The sequence below is a fragment of the Microcaecilia unicolor genome, chromosome 3 (genome assembly GCF_901765095.1).
Source record: "Microcaecilia unicolor chromosome 3, aMicUni1.1, whole genome shotgun sequence".
Lineage (NCBI taxonomy): Eukaryota > Metazoa > Chordata > Amphibia > Gymnophiona > Siphonopidae > Microcaecilia > Microcaecilia unicolor.
Window position 1 is genome coordinate 289,276,094 of NC_044033.1, and position 18,692 is coordinate 289,294,785.

Sequence of the window (18,692 nt, forward strand, 5' to 3'; positions counted from 1 at the left end):
GGGGGAGTCGGAGAAACTAAACAAATTCTCTGTAACCTTGGAGGATGTAATGGGTCAGTTCAGCAAGCTGAAGAGTAGTAAATCACCGGGACCTGATGGTATTCATCCCAGAGTATTAATAGAACTAAAAAATGAACTTGCGGAGCTACTGTTAGAAATATGCAATCTGTCCCTAAAATCGAGTGTAATACCGGAAGACTGGAGGGTAGCCAATGTTACTCCGATTTTTAAGAAAGGTTCCAGAGGAGATCCGGGAAATTATAGACCGGTGAGTCTGACGTCGGTGCCGGGCAAGATGGTGGAGGCTATTATTAAGAATAAAATTGCAGAGCATATACAAAAACATGGACTGATGAGACAAAGTCAGCACGGATTTAGTGAAGGGAAGTCTTGCCTCACCAATCTAATGCATTTTTTTGAGGGGGTAAGCAAACATGTGGACAATGGGGAGCCGGTTGATATTGTATATCTGGATTTTCAGAAGGCGTTTGACAAAGTGCCGCACGAAAGACTCCTGAAGAAATTGCAGAGTCATGGAATCGGAGGTAGGGTATTATTATGGATTAAGAACTGGTTGAAAGATAGGAAGCAGAGAGTAGGATTGCGTGGCCAGTATTCTCAGTGGAGGAGGGTAGTTAGTGGGGTCCCGCAGGGGTCTGTGCTGGGTCCGTTGCTTTTTAATGTATTTATAAATGACCTAGAGATGGGAATAACTAGTGAGGTAATTAAATTCGCCGATGACACAAAATTATTCAGGGTCGTCAAGTCGCAGGAGGAATGTGAACGATTACAGGAGGACCTTGCGAGACTGGGAGAATGGGCGTGCAAGTGGCAGATGAAGTTCAATGTTGACAAGTGCAAAGTGATGCATGTGGGTAAGAGGAACCCGAATTATAGCTACGTCTTGCAAGGTTCCGCGTTAGGAGTTACGGATCAAGAAAGGGATCTGGGTGTCGTCGTCGATGATACGCTGAAACCTTCTGCTCAGTGTGCTGCTGCGGCTAGGAAAGCAAATAGAATGTTGGGTGTTATTAGGAAGGGTATGGAGTCCAGGTGTGCGGATGTTATAATGCCGTTGTATCGCTCCATGGTGCGACCGCACCTGGAGTATTGTGTTCAGTACTGGTCTCCGTATCTCAAAAAAGATATAGTAGAATTGGAAAAGGTACAGCGAAGGGCGACGAAAATGATAATGGGGATGGGACGACTTTCCTATGAAGAGAGGCTGAGAAGGCTAGGGCTTTTCAGCTTGGAGAAGAGACGGCTGAGGGGAGATATGATAGAAGTGTATAAAATAATGAGTGGAATGGATCGGGTGGATGTGAAGCGACTGTTCACGCTATCCAAAAATAATAGGACTAGAGGGCATGAGTTGAAGCTACAGTGTGGTAAATTTAAAACGAATCGGAGAAAATTTTTCTTCACCCAACGTGTAATTAGACTCTGGAATTCGTTGCCGGAGAACGTGGTACGGGCGGTTAGCTTGACGGAGTTTAAAAAGGGGTTAGATAGATTCCTAAAGGACAAGTCCATAGACCGCTATTAAATGGACTTGGAAAAATTCCGCATTTTTAGGTATAACTTGTCTGGAATGTTTTTACGTTTGGGGAGCGTGCCAGGTGCCCTTGACCTGGATTGGCCACTGTCGGTGACAGGATGCTGGGCTAGATGGACCTTTGGTCTTTCCCAGTATGGCACTACTTATGTACTTATGTACTTATGTAAGAGAAAGCTTATCATGTGAGCAAACAGTATTTGCACACATTCAATATTTAAGAGAGTCCTGTCCTACTCCAGCGAGATCTTCAGTACGACCCCCCACCACCACCACCCCCGCCCTTCTTCCCTTCTCTTGAGGAATGCAAAATTACATAACCAGGAGGGCAAACTAGCCACTGGCCCCTCCACCAGCCGAAAACTCCCAACAACTTTCCCTCCTGCATACCTTGTAAATAGCAGATCTTTGCCTGCAGTAAGAAGCGACTGCTAGATACTGCTCGCACCTACCCTCAGCCTTCCTTCTGATATATTCATAGGGAAGGCTGTGGGGCCAACATGAGCAGTGTGTATTAGTTGCTGCCGGTGAAAATCTGCTAATTAAAATGTATGCAGGAAAGGAGTATGTTTGAGAGACTATCGGGCTCATTTTCGAAAGAGAAGGACGTCCACCTTTCGACATAAAATGGAAGATGGACGTCCTTCTCACAGAGGCGTCCAAATCGGTATAATCAAAACCCAATTTTGGACATCTCCAACTGCAGTCGCAAGGACGTCCAAATTCCAAGGGGGCATGTCGGAGGCATAGCGAAGGCGGGACTTGGGCGTGCCTAACACTTGGACGGTCTTTGACCCATAATTGAAAAAAGCAAGGACGTCCCTGACGAACAATTTGGGTGCACATCCACTGTATTCTATAACACTGTGTGCAAACTTCCAGAATGCCCCTTTTGGGTTGTGCACCATGAGATTTGGTTGTATAGTTTTAGTAGCAAGATGCAGGTGCAAATCCAAACTGGTAAAATTAATGCACAAATCAATACAAAGATACCAGAAATGTCCCCACTAATTGCTGTTAGATTTGCAGCTCCTGGGCAGTAAAGTCTCTTATTTTGCTGTAGTAGCTGCAAATCTTAACACACGTTGGTAAAACAGCCCCAAAGTTAGAAGCACAGGTCGTCTGAATATTGGGCCCATTGATTTTATGGAGACTCACTACTTTGCTGTTGTTTATAGCTTAAGTATATGATTTTTATCTATTTATATATTCATGTAATTCTTACGTTGTAACTTGCCTCAAGCCAACACAGGTAAGGTATGAGCAAAACGTAATTAAATAAAGAGAACCCCAAACCGAGCACGATGTTGAGGGAATACTTTTTAAATGTGTAATCCAGACATTTCAAACTCTTCATTTAGTAAGCACCACTGCATATAGTAATATAAGTGAATGTCCTGCTATATATATATATATATATATATATATATATATATATATATACACACACACACATAATGGGGGGGAATTCTATAAATGGTGCTCAAAATTCAGTGCCAATAGAAAAATAAAAAAATCAGTGCTGAACAGTGTTCTATAACAGTCACTCTAAGATCAGCACCCTTTACAGAATAGGGAGTAGCACCTAGGATCCGCACTCAACTTTGGGGACGAGGAGCTACACCAACTGAAACTAGGTACGGATTCCCCAAAATTCTATAACACTGCATGCATTTTAAGGGAATGCCTTTGGCCCACCCATGACCCTCCCATGGCCATGCACCCTTTGCAGATCCACACAGCAATACTTAGGCATTATTCTATAAATGTCTGTGTGTGCTTTCACATGAATCTGCCATTTCTGCCCCAATTCAGTGCCTTGCACCTGTTAGAATGCCTTTTCAAGCCAAAAACTCAGTGCAGAAGTAGCGCCTAATGTTCGGATGGAGTCTATTCTAAAACGGTTTCCGAGTGCCCAGACTCTGTTATAGAATAACAACATAACCTGGTATCAATGTGCCTAATATTTAGGTGGCCACAGTTATACAAGTCAGAACTTGCATAGGTGCAGGGACACACATAAAACTTACATTATTCTGTAAGTTACACACTTAAGTGGGAGTCTCCCCCCTTTCCCCCATCTGGGGAACAGCAGCTCTCTGAAAATTTAACAGAATGGGGTGAAACTTAACATGTGGCAAAACCCAATGAAACAACGGAGTTCAAAAATGGGCCAAATTAGACAGGGGATTACAGAGAAATAAGCCCCCTCCTTCCAAAAAAAGAGCCAATGCATTTTTAAGGGAGAAGGAATTACACCTACTACAGCATAAAAATTACATATATTGAAATACCCTCCCCCCCCCCAAAAAAAAAAAAACCTACACCCCTGCAACTGCCACATCATCCCACAAAATCACGCCCACTCACATAAACTACTCCCTGCCCCCCTCCAAAACTGCTGCTACTCTCAAAAACAACCCTCCACATCTTTACTCCCAACCCTGCAAACTGCCTCCTACCCTTACAGCTAACCCCTGCCCCTGCAAATGCCTCATCACCCCTAGCTGCTTCCCAGAGACACAACATATGAACAGCACATGAGGATTTGGAAAGAATTCAGTAAGTCACGCTGTGCATGCTTTCCCTACTTGTAAAATATTAGCACAAATCTTGCAGAAATACTTCCTAGATTGTGAATGCTGGCATCTGGGGCCTGCTCGGGAGCAGACCTAAATGACCATGCATAAAATATACACGCAAACATGTATTTTAATAAACACATGCGTAAATCACGATGACACCTATGCTCTGCCTAAAATTCTCCCCTGAGTATTCACATTGTACCCTGCATTCTTTTACGCATGATCGCATTTTGAGAGGCATCTTATGCATCAAAAAGGATAACGTTGCCTCCATAGGGAGTGCTTTTATATATGATTTTTCATGTGTATGTAGCAATAAATGTGCATAAAATGCTCCCTATAAATAATGGCAGACAGGCTGGCAATCCACATTCCATCTTTAGTGGGGGAACACCAGGTGGGATTTGTACAGGGCCGGCATGCAGTTACTCATTTGCGGAAAGTTTTATTAGCAACGGCTTATGGCCAGGTTACCGGAGACCCCCTGCTATTGGTGAGTCTTGATGCAGCCAAGGCCTTCGACAAAGTCAACTGGGACTACTTATTTCATGTCCTAGAATACATTGGGGTGGGAGAAAGGTTCTTGGTTACCATAGAGACCCTCTATCAGGGCACTACAGCACGGGTGTTGGTCAACGGGCTTCGCTCGGCCCCTTTCATAGTGGCGAGGGGCACCAGACAGGGGTGTCCCCTTTCCCCACTACTGTTTTTATTGTATCTAGAACCCCTCCTATGCACTATATTAAAAGATATAGACATAAAAGGAGTGACGTGTCACGGGAAAGAAACATGGGTACTCGCCTTTGCAGACGATCTTTTCCTGACCCTTACACAACCTACCATCTCGGTCCCCCACCTACTAGAGGTCATAGAGGAGTTTGGATTTTTCTCTGGACCCACTCTTAATTTACAAAAATCGGTGCCACTTCCAGTCCAGTCCGCGGTAAGGGAGGAATGGGTGAGTGAGTTCCCATTCCAATGGGCTGAAGGGGTGGTCCACTACCTGGGTGTATTAATTCCATCCGATCTTGCTGATTGTCTGTGATAAATCTTGGACCATTGAGGGATAACCTTTCGACCACTCTGCAGGGGTGGAGGGGATTACCACTTTCGCTACAGGGCCGTATAGCTCTATATAACATGGTCTTATTCCCTACGTGGACGTATATTTTACAGATGCTCCCGTTCATTTTGGGCCACAAAGAGGACACATGGCTTCAGAAACAGCTTAATGGGTTCTTATGGCAGGGGAAGAGAACATGAATTGGGATTAAAACACTAATGTGGCCCCCGGGGGAAGGGGGACTGGGACTCTTGGACTTGAGACTTTTTTCTATAGCTAGCTGTATGCGTCATATATCGGACTGGTTTCGATCCACTGAATATTTTTCATGCACTGGAATTGAGACCGCTCTGATGGAACCCCTTCATTTTGCGTACTGGCTATAGGCCCCAACAGATCAATTGCCCCTTTTGGGTCCCTACAAATTTATCTTGAACCCCCTACGCAAAACATGGCAATGGTTAAGTAAAACTTTCAAATGGGATAAACTGGTGTCGCCCTTACTGCCAAATTCGGGGTAACCTGGCATTTCCAGAAGGAGAGTCCTCAGTCCTGTGGAAAAAATGGTCCGCCCAGGGGATCCACTTCCTATTTCAGGTGGTAACAGAGCAGGGGTCTATGAAATCGTTCCAGTCCCTGTGTGAGAAATTTGGTCTAGAAAGGGGTGATGCATTTGCATATTTACAGCTGAAACACTATGTCCGATCACTGCCGGCTAGCTCCCTGACCAGAGGGGTGTGGGAGCTCCAGGATGATCTATTGGGACTGGAGGCGAAAAAGAGAACCCCTCTGAAGTACTATCATGGTTGCCTACGAGACTCTTTAACACCACTTGACACTGCCCCCGTATGCGCCCTGTGGAACCAGGAGCTGAAATGGCGCTTGGAGCCGCAACAATTGGAGCTTTGCCTGAAATCACTGCACAAAGTGACTGAGAATACGGCATGGTGGGAGTTGAACTATAAGTTTTTGTTACGCTTACATATTTCACCCCACAGAGCCTTTAGAGCAACCTTGAGAGAGACAGATGATTGCCCTAAGTGTGCTAGAGAGGGCGCCTCCCTGGGCCACATGTTTTGGTCCTGCCCGGTGGTGCATTCATTTTGGTTGGCCATGGGTAAGCAGGTGTCAAGCATGTGGAAAGTGCGATGGAAGCCCACTCCTGGTCAACTGTTTGATGTTTTTGCGGTGCAGGGGCCTATGCCGGAGGGCTTGAAAGCCTTCTTGAAGAGATCTGTGTTGATGGGGAAAAGAACCATCTTGCAACAGTGGCTCACCCGGGAGGCCCCCTGTACGTCGCATTGGCGATGGGCTATGATGCAATGTTGCTCGGTGGAGAAGCAGAGGGTCTGTGACCTGGCCTCTAAATGGGGAGATCACTTTTGCAGGATTTGGTCTCCGGTTTGGGACTCACTCACTCCTATAGCAAAAAGCAGAATTCTGAACTGTTAGGGGGGAGGAGGGGGGGGGGGGGGGTAATTGGTGGGGTGGGCTTGCATGGGAGTAGGGGGGAGGGGAGGAAAAAAAAAAGAAAAATCCATGTTTGCCACTCTGCTTGTACAGAACTGATATTGTCCTTGTTACCATTTGGTGGAATGTTCATGTAGTTTTGGTATTTTGTTATGTATCATGTTGTGCCAATAAATATATATATATTTTTTTAAAAAAAGCTCCCTATAAAAAAAAAAAAAGAGAGAGAGACTCTTCACCCACCCACCTTATAAAAGTACATGTGAGGTGACAAGAATGAATTTGTATCCTTTTATGCAACTTGGGAGTAGATATGATCGGAGTGGATTTTAGGCAGTGTTGTCATTTCCGTGCGGACTTTATTTCACATTTCAATATTATTTGATATACTGCTAAACACAACCTAAGTGCTTTACAAGTCAACATTGTTTATACATGAGGAGATGTAAATGTATGTGGGCTCATTTTACTCATGATTTCTGCAGGATTTGTGGTCATGCCTGCCTGCCTTTCATACACAAGCAGCCGCTATAATTACCCTCAGTCCCCAGGATTCCATGGGGCCCAGAAGTACGCATAAACTAATTAGTAAACTGGGTGCTAAAATTAAATATCACTCTTTCCCACAGAGCTATTCCATTACCTATAGTAATTAACACCAAAATGAATTTTATATATATATATATATATATATATATATATATATATATATATATAGTGTGCTCATATAGCTTGAGGACAAACACCAACCTAAAAAGGTCTTTTTCTTCTTGTTTCTGCCATCCTTAAGTGTCTAATCATTGCACACTATTATTTTAAATCAATTTTTTGTAGTTTATTATAATTTCTTATTTTATACAAATATCCATATATTTATAAATCTTCAAAATGTCACAAGTTATCTTTAGAGATACAGAGAAGGGCGATTGAGATGTTTATTGGGTGCCTTGAAACGGCGGGCATGCAAAATACGGTCCATGTCGGGACCCAAGAAAAACCTCATCTAGGAATTTTATCTCCCTAGCATGCCCTGATGTTACATTGACCCATTATTATTGTGTTACCCAGTTTGCTAGCCTCCCTAATTTCTGATAACATTTCTGCATCTGTCTGTTCATCCTGGCAGGTGGATGGTAATACACTCATATCATTATCCTTTTCCCCTTTGTACATGAAATTTCTATCCATAAGGATTCCAAGATGGCATTTGCATACAGACATTTCAAACCATGTTTGTTGTTCCTATTTACAACTTGCTCAACAGTTAGACAGTGATAATTTGCAATCATTAAAATATGTCTTCTCTTTATTTAAAGACACCTGGACTACTAAGGTCTCTATTGCAACCTCACTAACAGAAAATGAAGATACATACCTGTAGCAGGTATTCTCCGAGGACAGCAGGCTGATTGTTCTCACTGATGGGTGACATCCACGGCAGCCCCGAGACTGGAATCTACCTAGCAACAAAAGTTTGCTAGAGCCTTCAATCGTGCGCGGGCGCGCACACCACGCATGCGTGGCCATCAGCTTCCCACCCTTCATGCGCGGGTGCGCGCACCGTGCATGCGCGGCCATCAGCTTCCCACCCGTCGCGGGAGAGTCCCGTCAGATTGATAACAAGCAAAGAAAGGAAGACAACTCCAAAGGGGAGGCGGGCGGGTATGTGAGAACAATCAGCCTGCTGTCCTCGGAGAACACCTACTACAGGTATGTATCTTCATTTTCTCAGAGGACAAGTAGGCTGCTTGTTCTCACTGATGGGGTATCCCTAGCCACCAGGCTCACTCAAAACAAAGGTCAATTGGGCCTCGCAATGGCGAGGACATAACAAGGGTTGACCTACGAAGAAACATCTAACAGAGACTGCAGCCTGGAACAGAACAAAAATGGGTCTAGGGGGGTGGAGTTGGATTCTAAACTCCGAACAGATTCTGCAGCACTGACCTCCCAAACCGACTGCCATGTCGGGTATCCTGCTGTAGGCAGTAAAGAGATGTGAATGTGTGGACTGATGACCACGTCGCAGCCTTGCAAATCTCTTCAAGTGGGCCACTGATGCTGCCATGGTTTGAACACTATGAGCCGTGACATGACCCTCAAGAGTCAGCTGTGCCTGGGCATAAGTGAAGGAAATGCAATCCGCTAGCCAAAAGGAAATAGTGCGTTTCTCCAACAGCAACTCCCCTTCTGTTGGGATCAAAAGAAACAAACATTTGGGCGGACTGTCTGAAGGGGCTTGTCCACATAGAAGGCCAATGCTCTCTTGAAGTCTAATGTATGCAACTGACGTTCAGCAGGGCGGGTATGAGGATGGGGAAAGAATGTTGGCAAGACAATTGACTGGTTCAGATGGACCTCCGACACCACCTTTGGCAAGAACTTAGGGTGAGTGCGGAGGACTACTCTGTTATGATGAAATTTAGTATAAGGAGCCACCAAGAAAATGACCTTCCAGGTCAAATACTTCAGATGGCAGGAATTCAGTGGCTCAAAAGGAGGATTCATCAGCTGGGTGAGAATGACGTTGAGATCCCATGACACTGATGAAGGTTTGACAGGGGGCTTTGACAAAAGTAAACCTCTCATGAAGCGAACTAAAGGCTGTCCAGAGATAGGCTTACCCGCTACACGTTGATGATAAGCACTAATTGCACTAAGGTGAACCCTTACGGAGTTGGTCTTCAAACCAGACTCTGACAAGTGTAGAAGGTATTCAAGCAGGGTCTGTGTAGGACAAGAGCGAGGATCTAGGGCCTTGCTATCACACCAGACGGCAAACCTCTTCCGCTTGGAAGCTTAACACATCTTTGTGGAATCTTTCCTGGAAGCAAGCAAGACTCAGGAGACACCCTCAGAAAGACCTAAGGAGGCGAAGTCTACGCTCTCAAAATCCAGGCCGTGAGAGCCAGAGACTGGAGGTTGGGATGCAGAAGCACCCCTTTGTTCTGAGTGATGAGGGTTGGAAAACACTCCAATCTCCACAGTTCTTCGGAGGACAACTCCAGAAGAAGAGGGAACCAAATCTGACGCGGCTAAAAGGGCGCAATCAGAATCATGGTTCCGCGGTCTTGCTGCAGTTTCAGTAAAGTCTTCCCCACCAGAGGTATGGGAGGATATGCATACAGAAGACCTCTCCCCCAATGAAGGAGAAAAGCATCCGACGCTAGCATGCCGTGGGCCTGAAGTCTGGAAAAGAACTGAGGGACCTTGTGATTGGTCTGAGTGGCAAAAAGATCCACCGAGGGGGTGCCCCTCACTCGGAAGATCTTGCGTACCATGCCCGAGTTGAGCGACCACTCTTGAGGTTGCATTATCCTGCTCAACCTGTCGGCCAGACTGTTGTTTACACCTGCCAGATACATGGCTTGGAGAAACATGCCGTGAGCGCGAGCCCATAATCACATCTGGTCGGCTTCCCGACACAGGGGGCGAGATCCAGTGCCCCCCTGCTTGTTGACGTAATACATGGCAACCTGATTGTCTGTCTGAATTTGAATAATCTGATTGGACAGCCGATCTCTGAAAGCCCTTAGAGCGTTCCAGATCGCTCGCAACTCCGAAATCCGAAAGACCTGATTCCTGGAGGGACCAAGCTTCTTGAGTGTGAAGCCCGTCTGCATGGGCTCCCACATCAGGAGAGATGCATCCGTAGTCAGCACTTTTTGCGGCTGAGGAATTTGGAAGGGACGACCCAAAGTCAAATTGGATCCAATTGTCCACCACTAGAGGGAATTGCGAAATTCGGTGGGTAGCTGGATTGCATCCTCTAGATCCCCTGCGGCCTGAAGCCACTGGGAAGCTAGGGTCCATTGAGCTGATCGCATGTGAAGATGGGCCATGGGAGTCACATGGACTGTGGATGCCATATGGCCTAGTAGTCTCAACATCTGCCGAGCTGTGATCTGCTGTTTCCTTAAACAAGAGACAGAAGGTTGTCTGCTCTCGCCTCTGGAAGATAGGCATGAGCCGTCTGTGAATCCAGCAAAGCTCCTATGAATTCTAGTTTCTGAACTGGAAGAAGATGGGACTTTGGGTAATTTATGACAAACCCCAGTAGCTCCAGGAGTTGAATAGTCATCTGCATGGACTGCAGAGCTCCTGCCTCTGGGGTGTTCTTCACCAGCCAATCATCGAGATAGGGGAACACATGCACTCCCAGTCTGCGTAGCAACGCTGCAATTACCACCAGGCATTTGGTAAACACCCTGGGCGCAGACGTGAGCCCAAAGGGCAGCATACAATACTGGAAGTGCTGTGTTCCCAGACGGAATCGTAGATACTGCCTGTGAGCTGGCAGTATAGGGATGTGAGTATAAGCATCCTTTAAGTCCAGAGAGCATAGCCAGTCATTTTTCTGAATCATGGGAAGAAGGGTGCCCAGGGAAAGCATCCTGAACTTTTCTCGGACCAGATATTTGTTCAGGGCCCTTAGGTCTAGGATGGGACGCATCCCCCCTGTTTGTTTTTGTACAAGGAAGTACCTGGAACCCTGGTGGAATGGGTTTGACCGCTTGGGCCTGTACGAGGGTGGAGAGTTCCTCTGCAAGTACCTGCTTGTGCTGGGAACTGTAAGAATGAGCTCCCGGTGGACAATTTGGAGGTTTGGATTCCAAATTGAGGATGTATCCTGACCGGACTATTTGAAGAACCCACCTGTCGGAGGTTATGAAAGGCCACCTTTGGTGAAAAAATATCAACCTCCCCGCCAACTGGCAAGCCGTCTGGCATGGACACTTTTTCTGAGGCTATGCTGAACTGGAGCCAGTCAAAAGCCCGTCCCTTGCTTTTGCTGGGCAGCCGCAGAGTCCTTAGGCGCACGCTGTTGACAAGAACGAGCGCGCTGGGGCTGAGCTTGGACAGGCTGCCGAGAAGCAGGAGTTTACCTACGCCTAGCATAGGAATAGGGAGCACTCCTCTTCCCTCCAAAAAAACCTCCTAAATGAGGAGGTAGTAGCAGAAGATGACCGGTGGGAGAGAGAATCCATAGCATCATTGTGCTTTTTGAGCTGGTCAATCAGATCTACTTTCTCACCAAAAAGGTTATCCCCCCGGCAAGGAACATCCGCCATCCACTGCTGGACCGAATGATCCAGGTCAGAGACATGCAGCCATGAGAGTCTGCGCATCACTATACCTTGGGCAGAGATCCTGGATGTTACATCAAAAGTGTTGAACGTACCCCTGGCCAGGAATTTTCGACACCCCTTCTGCTGCCTGATCACCATCAACCATTAACCAAGCTAGAGAGTTGCCTCACCGAGTTCCGCAAGTGGATGCTCGTGAAGAGCTGGTATGTCTGGATTTTGGCAGCGAGCATAGCAGCCTGATACGCTTTTCTCCAAAAAAAAAAGAGTCTAAGATTCTAGATTCTCTACCTGGGGTCGCCGAGGCATAATCCCTAGTACTCTTGGCTCTTTTGAAAGCGGACTCCACCACCATGGAATTGTGAGGTAGCTGAGACTTCATCAATCCAGGTTCCCTGTGGATCCAATATTGGGATTCAGTTCTTTTCAGGATCACAGGGTTAGACAGAGGGAACGACCAATTTCGCATAAGGACTTCCTTCAGTACATTATGCAAAGGAGCCGTTGCAGCCTCTCTAGGTTCTGCTTGCTTCTAATGAAAGTATGCCTAGACTACCTGTAATTTAGTGCTAATTATGCAATTAGGTGATTAAATTGCACTAGTGAAAACAGGGAAGGACAATCCAGGACCTCGAGCATCTCAGCTCTGGGCTCATCCTCAACCTCCATAGGGAAGGGAATAGCCGCAGCCATTTCCCGGACAAAGGAGGTAAAGGATAGACTCTCCAGTGGAGACAAGTCTCCTTTCTGATGGAGGGGAAGGTTCAGAAGGAATCCCATAGGACTCATCAGATGAAAAGTACCTAGGATCCTCCTCTTCCTTCCACAAACGCTCATCTTCAGTATCGGACAAAACATCTCTCAGAGCAGTTCGAAACTGAGCCTCGATGGCGGTGCCGAGAAGTCGACGCCCGCCTGGACTCCAGTGAAACTTCCTCCACCGCCGTCGAAGGGGAGTCGACCTGGGTCGCAGGTGGCACCGAAGTCGGGGACCTCACCACAGGCGAAGGGCCAGATACCGCTGCAGCAGATGGTACGGAAGGTGCAAGCACCCCCGACACCGAAGCAGACTGGCGTAGTAACCCTTCCAGAAGCTCTGGAAGCAGGGCCCTGATGTGCTCGTCGAGAGCCGCCATCGATATAGGAACCAGTGGCAGAATCTGTCGAGGCTCGGGAGCAGGTATCGGGCTGCTAGACCGACACATCGACACCTCCTGAATAGAGGGAGAGCGATCCTCTTGGCGCCAACGCTTCTCTGGTGCCAAATCCCTCGACACCCCAGCACCTCCGGCACTGTGTGTCGAAGAAGAACGATGACGGTGCTTCTTCGCCTTCGCTCAACGCCCGTCATTGAGACTCCTCGGTATCGATGAGGAAGACGTGGAATCCTCACGTCTCCTTGGGGCCGGGTCCGACGAAGGTCGGTCCTTGGGGGCCTGCATAACAGGAGGCCTTGAGACAGGTGGAGACCCACTCGATGCCTCACTGCTCCCAGCATGAGTTGGTCGTTCCGTAGCCCTTACCATGGCTGCTGACAATGATGCATCCCTCAATGTCGATGTCAACGTCGAAGGACCAGACCAAGCCCCAAAAAGCTTCTCTCATTGGGCCTCTCGAGACAATTGAGTCCAATTCTTCATGCGAAGACACAGACTACAAGGTTGGGCCCAAGACACTGGATACACCAGACGTGGATATCAGTACCTGAGATGGTCCGGTTGCACAGAGTACAACTCTTGAGAAGCCGCTGGATGTCTTCGATGACATGGAAGGAAAAACGGCTTCAGCAAAATCAAAAGACACGATCGTGCCAGTTAAAAGAAAAAAAGGGCATGAAAAAAGGGGAACAACCCGGCCGCGTCAAAAAAGAAAGGAAACTTTAAAAGAGCAAAAAGAAAGAAAGAAAGAAACGGGTAAAGTTTTTTTTTTTTAACTATAAATTTGGAACAAGAAAAAAGAAATAAGGCAAAAAGCCGCAAAAACGAAGGAACTCTTTCCCGGGCCTTAGAGGAGCAGGAAAAACTCGACTGCACCTCACTGCGGAGAAAAAAATAACTGAGCGGGAATGCTCGTGTGACGGGCAGAAAGTTGTCCGCGCATGCGCGCCAGAAGGTTCTGGCAAACTTTTTAAATTTGTTGCTTGCAAAATTGCAGATTCCTGGGCCAACGCGGACGTCGAACCACGTGTGAGAACAAGCAGCCTGCTTGTCCTCAGAGAACGATAATTACACTACGTAGCCATTTATTTCTAATTAAGCAAATATTCTTGGTTTGACAATGGGTCTTTTTCCTCAAGCAGATTTTTTTTTAATAGAAGGCCCTTTTCCCTGTTTTCACTAGTGCAATTTAATCATCTAATTGCATAATTAGCACTAAATTACAGGTAGTCTAGGCAGACTTTCATTAGAAGCAAGCAGAAAATAGTAAGTGAGGCCAGGACAGGCACCTCGCTTTAGTATTTATTTCTGCGGGTCCTGCTGCCATAAAAAAAAAAAAATTCTGAACTATATGGCAGGAGGAGGGGCTTTTTCTGCTCCTTGGTCCTCACTCCCCAACGTGTGCCACGTTACAGGTGCTCTGAATTGAGGGCTATTCTAACACCACAGCCTATATACCACTAGTGCAGTGTGCTCGCCTACTCCCAGCCCCTGTAGAAAGAGAAAGAAGAAGGGAAGCCAAGTATTTTAACCTCTTTAGCATATCACACTCCACTTCAGCAATCTTAAGAGAATCTTCGGGTCCCCTTAAACTGGATTCAGTCTTTTCCCTTAACTCACTTTATTTATGCATTCTTGTATCCCACTATTATCCCAAAACAAGTTTTGGTTCCAAGTGGCTTACAATTTATATTTTGGTGGCGTTACAATAGTCTTGTGCAATGTGGAAAGGGCATCTATAGTTTGTGTGGTTATTCATACAGCTTTTGAAGAAGAGATTTGAAGTGGAAAAGGTAGTGGAAGCTTTTGTTTTCAGTTGTAGAGTTTTGGCGATATTTATTCATATAGTTTCTGAGGAGGTAGATTTCAAAGGAAGGCGACAAATATCTTTGTGATTAACTGTAGAAGTTTTTGAGGAGGTAGGTTTTCATTTCTTTTCTGAATTGGGGGAGATTTGTGATGCTTCTTATGGTTTTTTTAGTATCGAGTTCCACCATTTAGAACCCAAGTAGATAAATCCTGCTGTGTAGATAGTTTTGTAGATGGTGTTTCTGCAGTTGGGTAGATGTAGGAGTAGGTAGTTTCTGTTTTCTGAGCTGGCAGTTCTTGAGGATACTTCAATCATGTTAAGAATGTATTCAGGTGCCATTCTGATTAGTATCTTGAAGATTAGAGTGCTTGCTTTGAAAAATATTCTTGCCTTGGACTGGTAGCTCATGTAGTGTTTCAGGCAGTGAAGTTGCTCTTTCATATTTCAATTTCTTGAAAATCAGTCTTGCTGCCGTGTTTTGGACTGTTTGCAGCAACGTTAGTGTGTACTCCTTGCACCCTATGTATGCTGCATTCCAGTAGTCTAGTAGTGATAGTATCGTTGATTGGACCAGTATGGAAAACAGTCTGTTATCCTTCTCAGTTTCCATATTGTTCTGAATCATTTTGATGCTACTGCTATAATATTAGTCATCTTACTTTCCATCCCTTTCTTAATTTCTAGTGTTCCGTTTGCTGTTTTGGCTGCCGCTGCACAGTGGACAGAAGATTTATGTGCATATACAATACACTGAAAACAGTGTGTGGGCCTACTTTTATGTGATCTGTGCACGTGTTCTTGAGGGGGAGAGGGAGTTGTGATGTGTGTGCATCTTTTATAAAACACATGGGTACAAAGTACACACTCAAATTTACACCAGTTTCAGTGCACTACTGAGGCTGGTTCTGGGTGAACCGTTAAAGAGCTATGTACCTAGGTTGCCTTTTGGACTTCTCAAATAGCCATCTTGTTATAAAATTACCCCATTTATATATTACTCTGACAATGCAAACAAAAATTCTTGAATTCACTTAAGCTCCAGTGAAATGGCGAGATGAAACAGCCACTGTGAAATGCTACCGAAATGCTTCAGTCACAGAAGCAGCCTGAGGGGCTCAGCAATTTTTTAAATACAGCGATTACCTCTATGGGGTAAGAAGACTTGTGTGGATGGATATATTCATACAGTCTACTCTTCACAACTGGAAAAACCTTGTGGAAATGGTTTTCTCAGAGATTTATGAGTCCCGAATTTGGTGCTTTAACACACCTTTTGAAGAACTGTCAGACCCTACCTGAAACCCTTCATTGCCCCTCACCTGACCACCATATTTCCTGTTTACTCATCTAGGCTGTTTCTGTGGAGGCAAATATTCCATTCTTAGAGCTTTATCCAGTTAGACTGATTGGTCCCTATATTCTATTAAAACAGGCCTTTACTCACCTTTACAATTTCCCTAATTCATCTTGATCTCTTACTTGTCCTGCCCGTCTTCAGAAAACTGTAAAGCTCATTGAACAGAGCCTACCGGTTACTTACGTCTGCACAGGACTGCATGTTCCTTGTAGCACTATGACTGTTTAAATCATTTTAAAAAAAGGCACAATTATGTTAACTGAAAGCCTGTCAAAAGTGACAAGGCCCATGTCTCTCCTCTCTTTCTGACAGCCTGCTCAATACCAGACACCTCCCAGAAGCAGTAGCAGGTCACAATTCTCTCTTCTTAAGGCAGAGCTTCCCAAACTGTGGGTCAGAAATCTGCCACTGGAGTCACGGCCTAGGTTGGCACTCCACAGGTGTATCATTATTCTATACCTCAGGGGAGTCACAGTTTTATTTGGTCACAATTATGGGGTCATAGCCACAAAAAGATTAGGAGGATCTTGGGCCAGTGCCTCCCAAAAACACGTGTTCAGAGCTAGAGAAATGGCAGCAGGGTAGGGAACCTTACCACCTTAGAGCCAGAGATCACTGTTGCTCCTCAGATCTGCTGCACTGGGAGTGTTGGTCCCAAATGAAGTACCCTGAAGTAGACAGAAAGTGGGCAGGGGACTACTGCTACATTAAAGGAATGCCAGGCAGTCAGGGATCACGGACAGCCTTCTTCCAGAAGGCTCATCTTCTGCTCATCTTCAAGGAAGATCTCTGCAGTGAATGGCCAGATGTGGGACCAAAACAATAAAGTCACTAAAGGCTACACATGAAGGTTGCCTGATAAGAGCCAAACTGAGTCTCCTGATGAGAACCAGTAAGCAGAAAGGAGAAGCCCAACTGACCCTGGAAGCGAATCAGATGAAAATTAATAAGGAGAGAAGATGTTAAAGGTAAAAATATAGAACAGAGAGCGTCTCCCCTCCCCCAGCTCAGGTACTTGCTGGTGAGATACTAAAGTGGGCCACAAGCCACATTGGAAGCAACGGTAATTTACATCCTTAAGGGAAGGCAGTAACTTAGCAGCAAAAGTTCCAGTAGCACTTCCAATCATTGTGTGCTATGGAGTAGTGATATTAGCAGGGAAGGCATTTACACCCCACAGCTGTAATAACCCTTGCAACATATACAAACAGAGCCTACGGAAATCCCAGCCTGTGTGCCAACAAGAATCCAAAATTAGAATGCTAATATGCTTTTTAAAGATTAAAATCATTTCTCCAGAGTTATACTGCCCTGCTTGAATCAGAACACCTCTCACTAGCTTTAGTTTATGCTAACTTGGAGACCCAAACTGTAAAAGCTGTTTTCCCCTACATTTTTAAAAAAGTAAGGCATATTGGCCAGATTTTAATACTTGTTTTAGTCTAGATTCTGTATTTTGGTATTTGATGTATTGATGTTTTATGGGGTGATTTGTTTTTGTGTATTTTTTTATCACTTTTATACTATTTGCTGTTATCTACTGAGAAAAGTTTTTCTTTGAATGGGGGAGCTAAAGGTTTTCACCAAAAAACACACTTTTCCTCTAGAAGTTCTCTACTGTAATGTGTTACCCTGAAGGGAGCCTCATACCTATGGACACAACATAAATATCAGCCATGACACCTTACTGGTCACAGCTAGAGAATGCAATGGGGACAAAGTTTGTCTCCGTCCCCACCCCGTCCCCACAGGTTCTGTCTGCATCCCCGCCCCGTCCCCGTGGGCTCTGTCCTCATCTGCAGAAGCCTCGAACACTTATGATTTTATATTTAAATCTTTTATTAAAATATAAAAAGGAACAATATGCTGTGCAACCATGGGCGTAGACTGGGGGGGGGCGAGGGGGGGCAATGCCCCCCCAAACGCAGGGCCGGCAACAGGCAGCTCTCCCTTCACCCCACCCTCTCCCCGTTCCTTCTCCTCCCCCCCTGGCCCCCCCGTGAGCCGGCTCTCCTCCCTCCCTCCGTATCCGTCCCTCACCGACCTGATCTTCGAATCCTTTGCCTGCCCGCTAGGCGCTAGCGCTCTCTCCCCTGCTGGTTCGCGCTTTAAAAATGGCCGCCGAGACTTTCAGAGGCGGCCTCGCGAGAAGTCTCGGCGGCCATTTTGAAGCGTGAACCGGCAGTGGAGAGTCAGCGCTAGCGGGCCGGGCAGGTGAAAAATTCGAAGATCGTTGGTGAGGGACGGATCCGGAGGGAGGGAGGAGAAGTGGCTCGCTGGGGGGGGGGGGGGAGAAGGAACGGGGAGAGGGCGGAATGAAGGGAGGGGAGAGGAGGGTCACTGCTGGACTGGGTGGATGGAGGGCAGGGGAAAGGAGGGCCACTGGGCATGGGGGCAGGGGAGAGGAGGGTCACTGCTGGACTGAGTGGATGGAGGGCAGGGGAAAGGAGGGCCACTGGGTATGGGGGCAGGGGAGAGGAGGGTCACTGCTGGACTGAGTGGATGGAGGGCAGGGGAAAAGAGGGCCACTGGGTATGGGGGCAGGGGAGAGGAGGGTCACTGCTGGACTGGGTGGATGGAGGGCAGGGGAAAGGAGGGCCACTGGGCA

General features: G+C 46.4%; 1 protein-coding gene across 8 annotated transcripts in view; it reads right to left on the reverse strand.

Annotated features, from left to right (window-relative positions):
• The window catches only part of HDAC7 (histone deacetylase 7), a 964,197-nt gene that overhangs the window by 364,331 nt on the left and 581,174 nt on the right, over nucleotides 1-18,692 (reverse strand). The gene's annotated exons all lie outside the window — the stretch shown is intronic.